The sequence below is a fragment of the Ostrea edulis genome, chromosome 7, assembly GCF_947568905.1.
Source record: "Ostrea edulis chromosome 7, xbOstEdul1.1, whole genome shotgun sequence".
In the NCBI taxonomy this organism is placed as follows: Eukaryota; Metazoa; Mollusca; class Bivalvia; order Ostreida; family Ostreidae; genus Ostrea; species Ostrea edulis.
The window spans coordinates 77,224,982-77,241,873 of record NC_079170.1 but is presented as its reverse complement, the minus strand read 5'-3'; the positions used below and the strand labels follow the sequence as shown (position 1 = coordinate 77,241,873).

Below are 16,892 nucleotides of genomic sequence, written 5' to 3'. Positions count from 1 at the left end.
GGTTATATAAACGAGTTTTATTTTGACTTGGTAATCATATCCTTCACATAATTTATTTTTAAAATTGTGGACTCTTCCATGATTAATACTCACTCACATGTAATTACTGAACACGTACTGATATCAACTATGTGAACACTTATAGTACATGCAATGATATATTTCTGTTAAGGAAACGCCCATTGTAACGCAACAGAAATAGAAGCAGCATGAACTGAGACAGAGTATAACACACTCCACATAGATAAGGGGAACGCTGAGAGACAGACGGTCACCTACAAATGTACCCCCACCCCATCCCCACCCCCCACCACCATACATAATATGGAATCTCGTATCTTTTTATGATAACAGTAATAAGAACTAGACACGATCTCGTTGTGAGCAACAAGGAGGTATTCTGTTTAGATTTTGTATTGAAAATGCAACACAGATTACAATTCTGACACTAAATTAACACTCAATCTTTGTTGCAAACGCTTTACAAAAATGTCTTTAGTTTTATTGATAGAAAGAATAAAAGTTTCGAACATAAGTCCTGTTGAAAATGCTTATTACGGAACGGATCACTATATTGGTGACATTATTACGTAACGGATCACCATGCTTGTGACATTATCACAAAACGGATCACCATGCTGGTGACATTATCACAAAACGGATCACTATGCTGGGGACATTATTATGGAATGGATCACTATTCTGGTGACATTATTGCAGAACGGATACCATGCTGGTGACATAATTACAGAACGGATCACTATGCTAGTGACATTATTACAGAATGGATCACTATGTTGGTGGCATTTTTACGGAACGGAACACTATTCTGATGACACGGAACTCCATGTTGGGGACATTATTACAGAACGGATCACCATGCTGGTGACACTATTACAGAACGGATCACTATGCTGGGGACATTATTACAGAACGGATCACTATATTGGTGATATTATTACAGAACGGATACCATGGTATTGACATTATTACAAAACGGATCACTATGTTGGTGATATTATTACAGAACGGATACGATGGTAGTGACATTATTACAAACGGATCACTATGTTGGTGATATTATTACAGAACGGATCACTATGCTGATGACATTATTACAGAACATATCACTATGCTGATGACAGTATTACATAACGGATCACTATGCTGATGACATTATTACATAACGGATTACTATGTTGGTGACATTATTACAGAACGGATCACTATGCTGGTGACATTATTACAGAACGGATCACTATGTTGGTGACGTAAGTCATGTATAACCGTCATTTTTCCTCATCAGTAGTTGCAGATAGCCCTCCTAGTCCCTTGTTTGAAGGGTCGTCCCTTAAATATGATACTGTTGTATGGGTTTTGTCATTTTCTACAACGTTTGTTCTAAACCGTTTAACAAAACGAATGTCAGTCTCGAGATATTTAGTCTTAGGGACCGGCCCCGGAATTCCTTGAAAGGATTCGCCGGTCCTAGGATCTGGATTGTATCCTCATTCTATGTTAAATGTAGCGACTCATATATATTGAATGGATTTAAAAGGAGGTACATTACATCGTCATCATGGCTGACTTTCATTAAAATCATGAATGAAATCATAGTAATCAACAATGATAGTATATACTTACTTTTGAATCTCATTGCCTAGCTGGATTATGTGCCGTCTGCTAATCTGCAGATCGCGGGGTGGAGTCTAGCAGGGTTTTAATTCTTTCAGATTACTTTTCACTAAAGCCGAATTTCCTTTACTAAATACAGTTTGAAAGTATTCAATTTTTAAATTAAATTTATTGATAAAATTAAGGGATACAACATTCATTACCGCACATTATTTTTTTTTTCTTAGTCAACAACAGGTACTGTAAAACTCAACTCTATGTATCATACGTGTAATAAAGATTTCTAAAGTCCAGTTCTTAACGCGGTAAAACTCAATTCTATGTATTATACGTGTAATAAAGATTTCTAAAGTCCAGTTCTTAACGCGGTAATATTACTATTGATAAACATTTCTATATAATTATGTAAAATTCAGTTCTTAACACTGTAATAGTATGATAAAATAAAATATTTCTAAAGTCCAGTTCGTAACGCTGTAATATTATGATAAATAATTATATTTCTAAAGTCCAGTTCGTAACATTTCAATCACAATGGTGTTATTGTCGTAGGGCAACTTTTGTCCCCATACTGTTTTTTATTTTTGGAAATTAGCATTTTCATATCTTATTATTTTCGCAAACACGTCCCTGGATTGATTCAATTAAAGCGTGGATTCGCGCATGTTAAAGCGTGACGTCACACATGTCTTTCTCATTATTTACGGTATCCGAAATTACATTAGAACTTTGACAAAATATCTAAACTCCTTTGTTACAACTTTTCTTTGATCACTTGTGAAACCAATTAGTGTTAAGCCTCACGTAACCAAATTATTCTATTGATTCGTTAAATAACCAGAATTTTTAGCAGCGTCAAGCCAATCTTCTGAAATCCTATAATTCTGTTAATTCGTTAAACACCAAATTCTTACCTATATGTCAGCTACCTGTTCAATCTGATTAAAATAAGATCTTTGATCCGCTCCGTTATTGTTATGTCGCTACTTTGTGTAGCGACATAACAATAACGGAGCGGATCAAAGATCTTATTTTAATCAGATTGGCTACCTGTTTAGTTCGTTCACAGCCCTAGTTAAGGCTAATCGCGCTCCATGATGCCGATTCTGAGCCGACTCTCTTCTCACACAAACAATACAAATTAGGTTGACCTGATTAACTCAGGTACCGGACAGGGGGCGCCATCTTGATTGGTACGATCACCTTTTCCTCGGACAGTCACGAGTAAAGACATAAAACTTACACTGAAGTTTCATCTCCTATTTTACAAGTAAGAGATATCATTTGCAAACATGACCTTGTCCAAGATCTGCTGTATTGGGTCGGGATATGTTGATCGAAGAAGTTTTAAAGTATGAAGAGAGGTTATTTGGGAAAATGAAAGGGGCGGCGATGAAGGGGAAACATGCAAAACTGAAAGAAGATACATGGCAGTCTATAACAGACACACTGAATTCGTAATACTATTGGTTGGGTTATAAATGATAAACATAGCCTGGAATACAAATATCACACCCCTACTATGTAATATTTAGAATCGAATAATTTAATTTAAGGGGTCCTTAGCACGAGTTATCCTCCCTGAATTTTGAAAAGAAAGTAGAAAACAAAACGACTGACAACTTACCGGCTATTTTGATGAACTCTTGCTTAGTCTCTGGGAAATACTATAAATCCGTGACCGATCTACAGCATCTACCGAAGGACTCGGAAACATTGATGCTATCACCTATAAGTTTATGGTATGCGCCTGTCGCAAAGAACCTGAGGCATACAAACAGCTGCAAGAGCGGAGGTAAGGCATTGTTTTTTGTGCTGTCTATCAAAGCCCCTCCTATCAAGTCCAGTGGATACACGACTGATGCTTGCCGAAATCTATACCGCTCGAAAAGCTCATCGTCCGTGTGGGCTTCTAAAGGATTCAGTCGGTCCCGAATAACCCTTTTTGATGGTCGATTCCGATATCTCAGAAACCTACGTCGTCTGCGACGTCTACCTGCCATATTGAATATGCTTGAGGAAAATTTTAAGGTTGCTATGAAGCTAACCTTAAAAATTTGAGGATTTCCTCAAGATTATCACTTGAGGAAACCTCAATTTTTTGTGGTGACGGTGACTTGAGTGTGAAGTTAGTATTTGAGGGAAAACCTCAGAGTTGAGGCTGAGGAATGAGTTGAGTGATGTTGGTAACGGCGAGGCCTGTACCATCATCGCAGACAAGTGCCATGACGTCACAGTGACCGACCTTAGCCAGGAGCGGATTGATCAGTGGAACTCGGACAATCTCCCTATCTATGAGCCGGGTCTGGATGAAATCGTTGGCAGAAGACGAGGAAGGAATTTATTCTTCTCTACGGATGTCCAAAAAGCCATTATAGAAGCAGAACTGATCTTTATTTGTGTGAACACACCAACAAACAGTGATTTTTTCCCCTTATATAACTGGTACCGATAAACGGAACCATTCCCAATGCCAAAAACCATTGATTTTTCCCAATTTTGAAACTAAAAATTCCTAATTTACTTGCCGAAAAATAGACCGCTGACATCGTAATTTACTTAATCTGAAACGTCGTAGAAGTTAACTAAAATGTCCACTTCCGGTATTAAATCGAAAGTACAGATCATGGCAGTCCGCGTGTTTTGTAGAACTACGACGATTCTAAAACGAGGCTAGTATGACGATTCCTTATGTCTCACAACAGCAAATATTAGCATAAAAATGTTTGTAAAGAGACAACTACTTCTACTTTTGTTCTCTTTTTTCTTTTCCTTTAGTTGAAACCATTTGCCGATACATTGGTAGAAAATTCCCAATTTCTTCGATTTTGACGCTATTTTCCCCAATTGATTGGGTACCGGTACCAGTACCAGTGGGTAGAAAAAAATCGCGTTTGTCAAAGAACTACGGACTGGGTAAAGGCAGAGCAGCAGATCTTAAATATGTGGAATTTGCCGCCAGAATGATCGCTGAGGTTGCGAACCAGTCCAAGATTGTTGTGGAGAAGAGCACAGTGCCTGTAAAGGCAGCAGAGAGTATATCTAGCATATTAAAGGCCAACCACATGACAAGAGTGCAATATCAGGTCTAATCCAATCCAGGATTCCTTGCAGAGGGTACAGCAGTCAGCGACCTTTTACAACCAGACCGCGTTCTGATTGGTGAAGATCAGACAATGGAAGGAAGGGAAACCGTCGAGTCCCTGTGTTGGATCTTTCAACACTGGGTGTCTAAAAATAAAATCATCACTATGAATACCTGGTCGTCGGAATTGTCAAAATTGGCAGCCAATGCATTTCTAGCGCAAAGAATTTCCAGTATCAATGCCATGGCCGCCATTTGTGAGACGACGGGAGCAGATGTGACCGAAGTGGCCCACGCAGTGGGAACGGACATGCGCATCGGTAAAAAGTTCCTGAAAGCCAGCGTAGGCTTTGGTGGAAACTGTTTCCAGAAGGATATCCTCAACATGGTGTACCTGTGTGAGTGTTTGAACTTACCTGAGGTCGCCGACTATTGGCAACAGGTCATCAATATCAATGAGTACCAGAAGAGGCGATTTGTTAACAGAATCATTGAGTGTCTGCTTAACACAGTGACCAATAAGACAATTGCAGTGTTTGGATTCTCATTCAAGAAAGACCCTGGCGATACAAGGGAATCTGCAGTTATCTATGTCTGCAAATACCTTATGGATGAGGGAGATAATTAAGAATACAGTCTTCACGAAAACTCAGTGGTCCGAAGACCGAGGCCAGTGAATTTTATGGTCGGATCAGCGAAAATTAAAAATCAGGAATTCCAATATGCTTGTAGACTTCTTGTAAGTCACATTAAACATAATGTTGGATTTAGATATTCTAAATGCCGTATTTGCTTAAATTTACCATCAAAATAAAAAAAAAATAGCACATAAAGTAAGTGTTTGGACATTGTGGTCTGTTCATTTCGTAAAGAACCATAACTATACTTGTAATTGTCAAGATAACTTGTACGTTGATCACGTGAATATTAAACGAACAACTTGTAGAAACCACAAAAAATGGCCACGTTATGTATCGCACCGCACACCGTTAATTGCTGCTTTATTGCATTGTCCAATTAAAATGAACTTCCAACATTTGCAGTTATCTCTGATTTTATGCAATTTCTATAGTTTATAGAAATAATCAATCGTTTACATTTGATGTTAATAGAGAAAGCTACTTCCTAAGGTGCACTTGGGCTGTTTTCATATTTGTGAAAAATACATGAATTTGTAGTCTTGTTGTTTGTGGGCGAAGAGAGAGAAAATACTGTGTACGGTGTTGTTTCTCTGGTATCGACAGAAAGGATGTCTTAGGGTGGATATGGATACGAGTAATAACCATAGTTTCAGTAAATTAATTGTACAATTTTACAATGCATTCCACAATGTATGTGATAAATAAATGAAAATTTAAGGGGACAGTAAATTTCACTGTGGGCCAGTAAATTCAGACAGTTCACTGGTCCGACTGGCCAGCAAGTTTTAAATGTTTTCATGAAGACTGAGAATATATGATCCCAAAGTCACAGAGAAGAAAATATTCAGTGAATTGACAAATCCTGTTTTGTGTGACGATCCACAGAACGTGAGAGAACTAGTAACAACATACACAGATCCACATGACGCTGCAGAAGGAACGCACGCCTTAGTCATTTGTACTGAATGGGACCAATTCACAACACTGGACTACACGAAAATATATGAAAGGATGTTGAAGCCAGCGTTCATTTTTGATGGTCGAATCATTTTGGACCATGAAGCCTTAATGAAGATTGGTTTTCAAGTCGTTACCATTGAGAAGAAGTTACATCGCTCAAATATCCATCGATCTTTTTCGACATCGTCGCAGAGATGAATACGCTAACAAGCGGAAGGTGAAGATAACGAACAGTAATCAATCTCAAAACTCCTACATGTATAAGCAATACAAAATAGAAAGTTGAGCAAACACGGACCCCTGGATATACCAGAGGTGGGATCAGGTGTCTAGGAGGAGTAAGCATCCCCTGTCGACCGATCACACCCGCCGTGAGCCCTGTCTGATGTTACATGGCTTCATTGGTTCAGTTGGTAATAAAGAGCCATGGTTGTTACATAATGTGCATATATACCTGTGTGTGTACCTTTTATCACTTTTCAACAGTTACGATTCCAATCAACAATTTGGACAGAGTCTTGCATTTAACGTCAATACCCTATTGCACACTACTGTTGGATCAGCAGTTTTAAATATACTGACAATGGCATTTTTATTTTGTACATCTTCCATTGATATTTGAGGACAACGGTTTTTTTTAACAAAGAGGGAATTATCATAGGGCACCATTTGTACCCCATTTTTTTTTTTTTTTTTGTTTTTGTAAATTAACATTTTCATATTTTCTTATGCTCGTGAACAAAAAACTTTCTCAAATTCAATTAAAGCGAAAATTCGTGACATCTCACAATGTCTTTCTCATTATCTATTGAATCCAAAATTTTATAAGATTACAGGGCCGTAAATTAACCTTCAATTTGGAGGAGGCAGGAAATTAGGCGGGGGTCTAGGGGCCGCCCAGGCCCTGAGCACATTTTGTGCACACTGAACACGTTTCGTGCAAAATCCTTGATTCTAGGGCCTTCTAAGATGTTACTTGACTAACTCATTCTAAAAGAAAGATTTGGAATGCTTTTTAAGGGAGGTATCATGTTCTTAGTTATTGGAAACAACATAAATTCTAATGAACTTTAAATTTTAATTTTTTTTTGGCTCAAAAGTTGGAGGAGGCAGCTGCCTCCTCCGCCTCCATGTAATTTACGGCACTGAAGAACTCTGACAGTATAAATTATGAAATCATGATTACCCCCCCCCCCCCTTCCCCCTTCACGTTATAATTAATTCCCAATTTCTTTAGTTGTATAAGATGTTATATCATCACGTCATGAATGTAATATTAAGTGTATAACTTTAATTTAGAGATGCCCTTTCACCGCAGACAATCACTGTATATCGCTTGGGTTCGAATTTACCAATAAAGAGTATTGATTTGAACATATTCTATTGTCTAGATCTTATAACAAAAGGATTGAGCACAAGTTCTTAAAACTTAGAACGCCCTCTCCTATATGACAATTGATCACATAAGATAATGTTCAAGAAATGAAACGCAATGGTATCAAACATGATTTGCTTTCATAAAACAATTATATGATAAATTATATATGTAGATAATTATGTAAAATTGATTAAAATATACATGTATATACAATTGATTAATATATGCACGTAGTACGTACAAAGTAAAGAGTATTGACGTATATTGTAAAAATACTTTTGATCAATGTTTATTTATAAACGAACATGAAGATGTTGTCTTTCAGGAGTATTTTGCACATAGCATATTGTGTGTCACCTGTTGTTACAAATTTCTACTGACAATGATTGTATTATTTGTGAGGTCCTATATATACATGTCTACTATTGATCGTTGTCCTCGGACAGTCAAAAATAAAAACGTCGAACTTGTGTTGAACCTCCCCCCCCCCCCCCCCTCCCGTCTTACGGGTAAACGACCAAACAAACTCGGTCATATAATTCTTCATATACTGAAATATGAGTTGGCAATATAAAACACCATAGAAAGTAATCTTGTGAATTCTTTTCCGAACTTGACAAGAAACCCTGTTTATATGCACGGAAATATGTGATTTCATTGGTAAAACCTAGGAGCTCCATCTTAAGGCCACTTCCCAGACCTCATGCCGTATTTTGCACACACTTCATTTTACGGGTTTAAATCACAACTCTGATAACGTCAGTCTGCTTTTCTCTTAACTGGTCCCTTATTGTGATAGCTTCTCCTAAGACCAGTTAACGTAAACCGGGGGTTGTTGCATAGAACCCCCCCCCCCCCCCCCCTCCGCATAGACTTTCCCTCCGGAAAAATCGGACCCGGGATAGAATTCCCCCCTTGGAAGAATTAACCCAGGTCCAATCCCTCCTAGGAAAAACCGTCCCAGTCTAGAATTGCCCCCAAAATGACAGTACGCCTTTCCCCCTTCTTACATTTTAGCTATGTATCCGTTTCCAGTTCTATTACTAGAATTTTCTTGCTTATCTAGAACCAGGAATTATTTTTATTTTCTATTTTGAGCAGGGTCTTGTGTATTGTGAACAATCATCACCTTATGATTTTAATCATTCAAATCGTGTAATGATATATTAAAATTCATTCAGACATCTCAAGTCTTTATCGTTATCTACTAGAATCTAACATTTGAAATTGTGAAGTTGGGAAGGAGTTAATGTTTTTTTATTTAAAATTTTGAATTTGTACATTTTTTAGTCGACTTTTTACGAAAAATCCTAACGATAGTCAATATCAACATCGTTAGAGTCTTTGGGAAGCATATTGTATTTACATTATGCATTTCAAAGTTTTCAGCGTGTAAAACTTCAACATCTCAACAACAACAAAATTCGTTTGTTTTATGAATATCGTAATAATAATGAGCGCATATCTATTTCATTAAACTGTAACAAATGAAATCCTGAAACAGAAGGGGGGATTTTATACTAGGGCGGTTTTTCCGCCCAGGGGGAAACTATATATTGACTTTGTACATAGGAGAAAATTATATGCTGGGGCGCGTTTTCCCCATATGGGGGAAAATCTATCCCGGGCCCGTTTTTCCGGGGGATAAGGCTATGCGGGGGAAAGTCTATGCTACAACACCGGGACAGGGGACATGTTGAAAATGGATTAAAAGCAAGTAAATGTTGATTTCCTTGTGACAGTTTTGTGCATTACTGTTGAATGTTTGAAAACAACTTGTATATTGCGTAAATCCAGGCACACCTGAGTCGAAACGTCGGCCGAAGCATAAACCATCACCGACTCCGGCATTTACACGCTTTCCAGAATTAAACGACCCAGATCCCCACGAGGCTGAAAATTGTGGACATTCAACTGCTGTTTTGTAGGAAGACATGGTGTGATACGCACCCTGATACACAGGTCAAAATATCGATGTGTCATGGCGATTACTTTCTTCCTCAAACTTCCATCGTCAGAAACCACGGGTTGTTGTTTCATTCCATTCCATAAACGTTGGAATTGAATGAAACAAGAACCCGTGGGTTGCGACGATGCCATAGTTCCAACTGTTCTATCTATCTATCGATTGCAACTCCAACCCAAAATATTCCAGGGAAGTGTTTCCCTAAAAGATGTACCTGTACTTTCCAACATCGTTATCGGTATCCTGATTTTTAAGACTTTGAAAACTTCCATTTTTTATTGCGGCTACGTGAAGAAGCATTTTAAAACAGGAAACAAAATATATACACATATTCATTTACACCGCCTCAGTAATATGGCCATAGTTACGTGAAGAAATTCGGGCAATTGCATGTTAAACCACCTACGTTTTTTTTTTTTTTTTTTTATCAAAGTGTCACATTCCAAATTTCATAACGTTTCATAATTCGGTATAACATAATGAATCTATTTTGGGAAACAGTTAATTATACGCATATCACAAGGGCGAGTGAATCTGGAACATGAATCATGATGGATTCCCCCACACCATCATACAAAACAAAAAGGGGTGACACATAAGACCAAATCAGTATAAAAAAATGAAGCAAAAATTACAGTAAATAAATAATAAAAAATTAAAATGTTTATAAAAGATATCAGTATGTATAACAAATTATTAAAAACTGCTAATTATGCATAAAAATTTACATATACATACAAGATTATACACATCTTGATCACCAACTAATCAAGGTTCAATTAACGCAGACTACAATGATCATACGTTAACCTTTAACTTTAACGCCTTTTAACTGGATGGTAAGTACATGCAATATGCATCACATAGAAAAAGAACATCGTTTTTATTTCGAAAGCTCAAAGAAAATCAATTACATGGACACAAGTCATGGATTTCTCGATCAAATTTGACCGTTTACTAATGTGAGTATGTGTGCGAGGGGGAAAAGAGAAGAAAATCTTTGCCAAAAATTAGATTCAATTAAAGTGTAAAACTCATTTTTTTTCTCGAGAAATTATAACTGAATATAAGATTTAAACGCATGCGGAACTCATTCATCATTGAAATTCAAATAACGTGTTGTGTTAGTAGTTGTATGGACCTTCGCAAATGTATCCCATGTGTGCATCATTTCACAATACTGTTTTGTGTGTATATATGTATATATTATAGTAATTATTACATTAATCTCATTGATTTCATTTCGAATTGCCCCTCCCACTAATACACAACAATGTCGACAGAATCACGTGTACATACAAAATGTACATGCACTAGTCAAAAGTCATGCGAATATATTAGTCATTAGTTGATTTGAGATTTCGCGTCACGGAAACGCCCACTGTGACTCAATAATAATAAAAAACAATGTTACAAAAATGTGAAATATGAAAGCCCTATCACCATCCATTCAAACGTTATGACCAAGCTTTACGTTTTTGTGGACAGCGGACAGATCAAAATGTTTATGCTCCCAAATCTCCTACAAATCGAGTATATTATACATAACTATATGGACGTACTATAGAGAGAAAAGCTATTACAAAGGCAATGCATAACAGGTGCCTATTCGGCGTTTTTTTTATCGATAAAGGCTTAATTCGCATTCGTAACGGTGAATAACATCATTGTATTTTTCAATCGTTTCCAGCCCTTCTCTGGAATTAAAGTTGTCAATCAAATGATAAGACTTAATATTGATTCTAACAAGCTTAATTAATACATATATACACGTATTAAAACCTAATAAGTAGTCACGAGTGGTACATTTATCAATCTACTTTCCTCTTTTAACAGTACTGCATCATCAACAAATTTTGTAGTTAATTTTTATTTATTTCAGTTCTCATATCATGTGAATCAATATCATTTAAAACTTAACATTTAAAGTGTCAATCAAGAAAACTTCATACTAATTCTTGATTTTTTTAAAGGATACATGTACCTGAACACGGTTATCGGCAGTTCACGGTTTCTGTTGTGAATTAACAAGGAATTCTTCCATTACATACATTGTTAGGACACCTGAACACGCTTATCATCTGTTCACTGTTCCGTTGTGAATTACCGTGTTCTTTCATTACATATATTGTTAGGATATCTGAACACGGTTATCAGCAGTTCACTGTTCCGTTGTGAATTACCGTGGAGTTCTTCCATTACATATATTGTTAGGATACCTGAACACGGTTATCAGCAGTTCACGGTTCCGTTGTGAATTACTGTGGAGTTCTTCCATTACATATATTGTAATGGTGAAGGAATTGTTGACCTGCTCACATGTCCCACGACGACGCTATGTACCAAAATATTGTTACACTGTACATACCTTCGCCATTTCTGCCACTGTATATAACATACCCTCTCGTTGTCACATACCGTGCCGTATCAGTACACTTTTATTTTTGCCAACACCTAATGATAAGACACAGCCTTCTTGTTCATGACGTCGCATAAAGCAACGTCAAAATGACACAAAGTTATCGTAAACTATACTGTATTTACGTATGTATTATATAAAAATAAAGCTTCTTACGGACATATGATAATCATTTTATAAAAACATATACCATATTAAAGAACTTTGAGTAATATCTTTGAATTTGAACACTGGGCCAAAGAGGGTGTTGCACAGAAGCGGGGATTTTCCCTAATCGGAGCTACGTGACGTAGAACTAACCTTCATTCATATTTAAACTCATTGCGTATTTGCCATTTAAAATACCCGAAGGATTCCCCAGTACTAGGGACAAGCCTAATACATTTTATGTGTCAATACATTATACATGAAGTCTAAAGATAATTTTTGAAATCGTGAAAATTAAGATGTATTCTTTTTTTCTGAGTATCAGATACAATGTATACGGTTACATGCTACGAGTGTATCAAATATTTAAAATTCTATACTACTACAGTCCTAAAGCGCTTATACTCGTATGTATTATTTTCTACAACCAACAATGGGCAACTGTACACGACTCTGGCTACAAAACAAAATATGGGAAGTTTAATACGCATTAATAAAGTTCAACATTATTCAAAGTACATGCACCTGTAAAAATTTATTCAATATAGCAATTTGCTACTGGAATACATATGAACTTTTTCTTCCAAAGCTTTGCAAAGTTCACAACGGTTTTTCGTACAAGGCACCATGCCTTTTGTCAACCACCTTCATTCAGAAAAAAACGAAGTTCTCGTTAGCAGCCTTGACTATCAAAATACAGGTATTGCATGCTGTATTCGGCGTGTTTGTTGAGAGTCCTATTCACAAACTAAACAGTGTCCATGTTGGAAGCTTATTTCAAACTCGGCACATGGCAATAAACAGAGATTTGACATGAAACATTTATAAAAAAAAAAACAAAAAAACTAGAAGGTGTTTCAATTAAGAAAAAATAATGTAGATGGAAAAGGAATATGAAAAAAAAATGTGTTCGTGAGGGAGTCAAACCCGGTCGTTTTAATAATAGAAAACATCTTTACATATAGTAGTCGACGGCTAGTGGATACCACTGAACCACACAGTACACCATACATTACTATGGAATTAAAATTAACGTACAGGTGAAGTTGAAAATAATACTAGTGAAGTCGTTTCGATTTTTAAAAATTTACAACAACAAAACAAGAGGCCCATGGGCCACATCGCTCACCTTGGTCCATATCAGAAGACTTTCCATATATATTTGCATGTAAAACCGTAGTCCATATTATGGCCCCAACCTACCCCTGGAGGCCATGGTTTTTGCAAACTTGAATCTACACATGTCAGAAAGCTTTCATGTAAATATCAGCTTTTCTGGCTTTGTGGTTCTTGAAAAGAAGATTTTTCCTATATATTTGTATGTAAAACTTTGATCCCCCTTGTGGCCCCATCCGACCCCCGGGGGCCATGATTTTAATAAACTTGAATCTGCATTATGTCAGAAAGCTTTCAAATAAATCTAAGCTTTTCTGGCTTTGTGGTTCTTGAAAAGAAGATTTTTAAAGATTTTCCCTATATATTTGTATGTAAAACTTTGACTCCCCTTGTGGCCCCATTCTACCCCCGGGGGCCATGATTTTAACAAACTTGAATCTGCATTATATCAGGAAGCTTTCATATAAATCTCAGCTTTTCTGGCTCAGTGGTTCTTGAAAGGAAGATTTTTCCTATATATTTGTATGTAAAACATTGATCCCCCTTGTGGCCCCATCCGACCCCCGGGGGCCATCATTTTAACAATTTAAAATCTGCACTATGCAAGGTGAAGATAACGAACAGTGATCAATCTCATAACTCCTACAAGTAATACAAAATAGATAGTTGGGCAAACACGGATCCATGGACACACCAGAGGTGGGATCAGGTGCCTAGGAGGAGTAAGCATCCCCTGTTGACCGGTCACACCCGCCGTGAGCCCTATATCCTGATCAGGTAAACGGAGTTATCCGCAGTCAAAATCAGTGTATCTCAGCTTTTCTGGCTCAGTGGTTCTTGAGAAAAAGATTTTTAAAGACTTTTCCTATATATTTGTATGTAAAACTTTGACCCCCTTGTGGCCCCATTCTACCCCCGGGGCCATGATTTTAACAAACTTGAATCTGCATTATATCAGGAAGCTTTCATATAAATCTCAGCTTTTCTGGCTCAGTGGTTCTTGAAAGGAAGATTTTTCCTATATATTTGTATGTAAAACATTGATCCCCCTTGTGGCCCCATCCGACCCCCGGGGACCATCATTTTAACAATTTAAAATCTGCACTTTATCAGAAAGCTTTCATATAAATCTCAGCTTTTCTGGCTCAGTGGTTCTTGAGAAGAAGATTTTTTAAGATTTTCCCTATATATATTTGAATGTAAAACTTCGATCCCCTATTGTGGCCCCATTCGATCCCGGGAGGGGGTGGGGGGGGGGGTGGGTGATTTTAACAATTTAGAATCTGCACTATATCAGGAAGCTCTCATATAAATCTAAGCTTTTCTGGCTCAGTGGTTCTTGAGAAGAAATTTTTTAAAGATTTTTCCTATATATTTGTATATAAAACTTTGATCCCCTATTGTGGCCCCATCTGACCCCCGGGGGTCATGATTTTAACAATTTAGAATCTGCACTACCTAATAAAGATTATCTATAAATTTCATCTTTTCTGGCCCAGTGGTTCTTGAGAAGAAGATATTTTAATGACCCTACTCTATTTTTTACCTTTTCTTGATTATCTCCCCTTGGAAGGTGGTCTGGCCCTTTATTTTAACAATTTAGAATTCCCTTTACCTAAGGATGCTTTGTGCCAACTTTGGTTGAAATTGGCCAAGTGGTTTTTGAGAAGAAGTCAAAAATGTTAAAAGTTTACAGACAGACGGACGCCGGAATACGGGTGATCAGAAAAGCGCACTTGAGCTTTTAGCTCAGGTGAGCTAAAAAAAAAATGCCCCCGTGAAAGCAACAGTTTTTTTTAGAGGAACTCTAAGAACATGCTCATGCTAAATTTATTTTGTTTCATGGAGGCAGTTTTTCTGAAATTCCGGGATACCCCTCCATTTTCACCCTAAAGTTCATATAAATCGCGTATTGCTTGATTTAAACTCGAAATATTTTGGCTAATTTTGTCAATACACGTTTTTTAAACTTATTTTCAAAAATTATTGAATCAAGACATACGTTCCAATTGGTTTTATCATATATTTGAATAACTTTTTTTCGATCTTTCATGCAACACCTCCACATCAAACTCTTCCAGTTGGGGATTATGGGATACGGATTTTCCAGGAACTTCAATAGACCTAACATTTTATGAAGACATGCAGTATATACTGTGCAGAGTAGTGTATAGATACGTCAAACAAATATAGACACCAATTTTGCTGTATATACATGTACAAGAATATAAAGTAAATCCACTAGAAAGTCACCGGACATCAAATGAAAAAGCTTTTCCAAAACCAGTCATAAAATGTCTCGTCTTTCTAAAACCCGAGGGGAGCAGGCATAAAATGTCTCGTCTTTCTAAAACCCAAGGGGAGCAGGCATAAAATGTCTCATATTTCTAAAACCCGAGGGGAGCAGGCATACAATGTCTCGTCATTCTAAATCCCGAGGGGAGCAGGCACAAAATGTCTGGTCTTTCTAAAACCCTAGGGGAGCAGGCATAAAATGTCTGGTCTTTCTAAAACCCGAGGGGAGCAGGCATAAAATGTCTGGTCTTTCTAAATCCCGAGGGGAGCAGGCATAAAATGTCTCGTCTTTCTAAAAGCTGAGGGGAGCAGGCATAAATGTCTGGTCTTTCTAAAACCCGAGGGAGCAGGCATAAAATGTATGGTCTTTCTAAAACCCGAGGAGAGCAGGCATAAAATGTCTCGTCTTTCTAAAATCGCTTCTATGGGATATCATACAGTTCTTCAAATCAAATTCTAATAAAATTTTCACTTTCTTAGTAGCACATCCATACTTGTTCTTAGTGAAATGATAGTAAAATTTAAAGTAAAAATAAAAAGGCATTGATTTGAGCAGAGTTTCTTCTTCTTGGGAGAAGGCTATCTAAGTTTTTTATCTTGGGCCTATTAATCCTATGTCAATGAAATATGTTCAATTCAAATTCAGAATTTCTCTATTTTCACGTTTAAATTGTTTTATATTTTAATACAATATTCGTACTAATATCAATGTTCTACTGTGAAAATGTTGAAACGTTTTAAGTCTGCACTACTTTACCAGTGAGAGAATCGTGGATTCACAATCACAGGCACTTGTTTCTGTAAACATGTTATGACCTCTGTATACTAACAATAATACATCATCAGTATACAGAAGTTATAACTTATTTACAGAAACAAGTACCTGTGCTCACAATATACAAATCTGTTTATGCGTGGCATCATTCGGGAGAGGTCTGGAAGAGAAAGGTTGGGGCAAGAGATGACCTCTAGTGAACTATTCAATTGTTAAGTGTAAATGAATTTATTTTGTTTAACATCTCTTGGATTTCTTTCCCGCTTATATTGGGACATTACCAGAGCTTGTTAAAGTGCCACAAATTTTGACACCAGTGAAGTAGCAGTAAACACCTATATTTCACGTCATAGGTAGACACAAACTGGACTCAAACCAACGATCTCCAAGTTTTGATGGAAAGACATGTTACTTGTACATGCAGGTAGGCACAAACTGGACTCAAACCAACGATCTCCAAGTTTTGATGGAAAGA

The 16,892-nt window shown here is 37.0% G+C and overlaps 1 pseudogene; it reads left to right on the top strand.

The window, feature by feature from the left end:
- Positions 1-3,354: 3,354 nt before the first annotated feature.
- On the top strand, positions 3,355-6,519 carry LOC125656278 (UDP-glucose 6-dehydrogenase-like; annotated as a pseudogene).
- Positions 6,520-16,892: the final 10,373 nt, after the last annotated feature.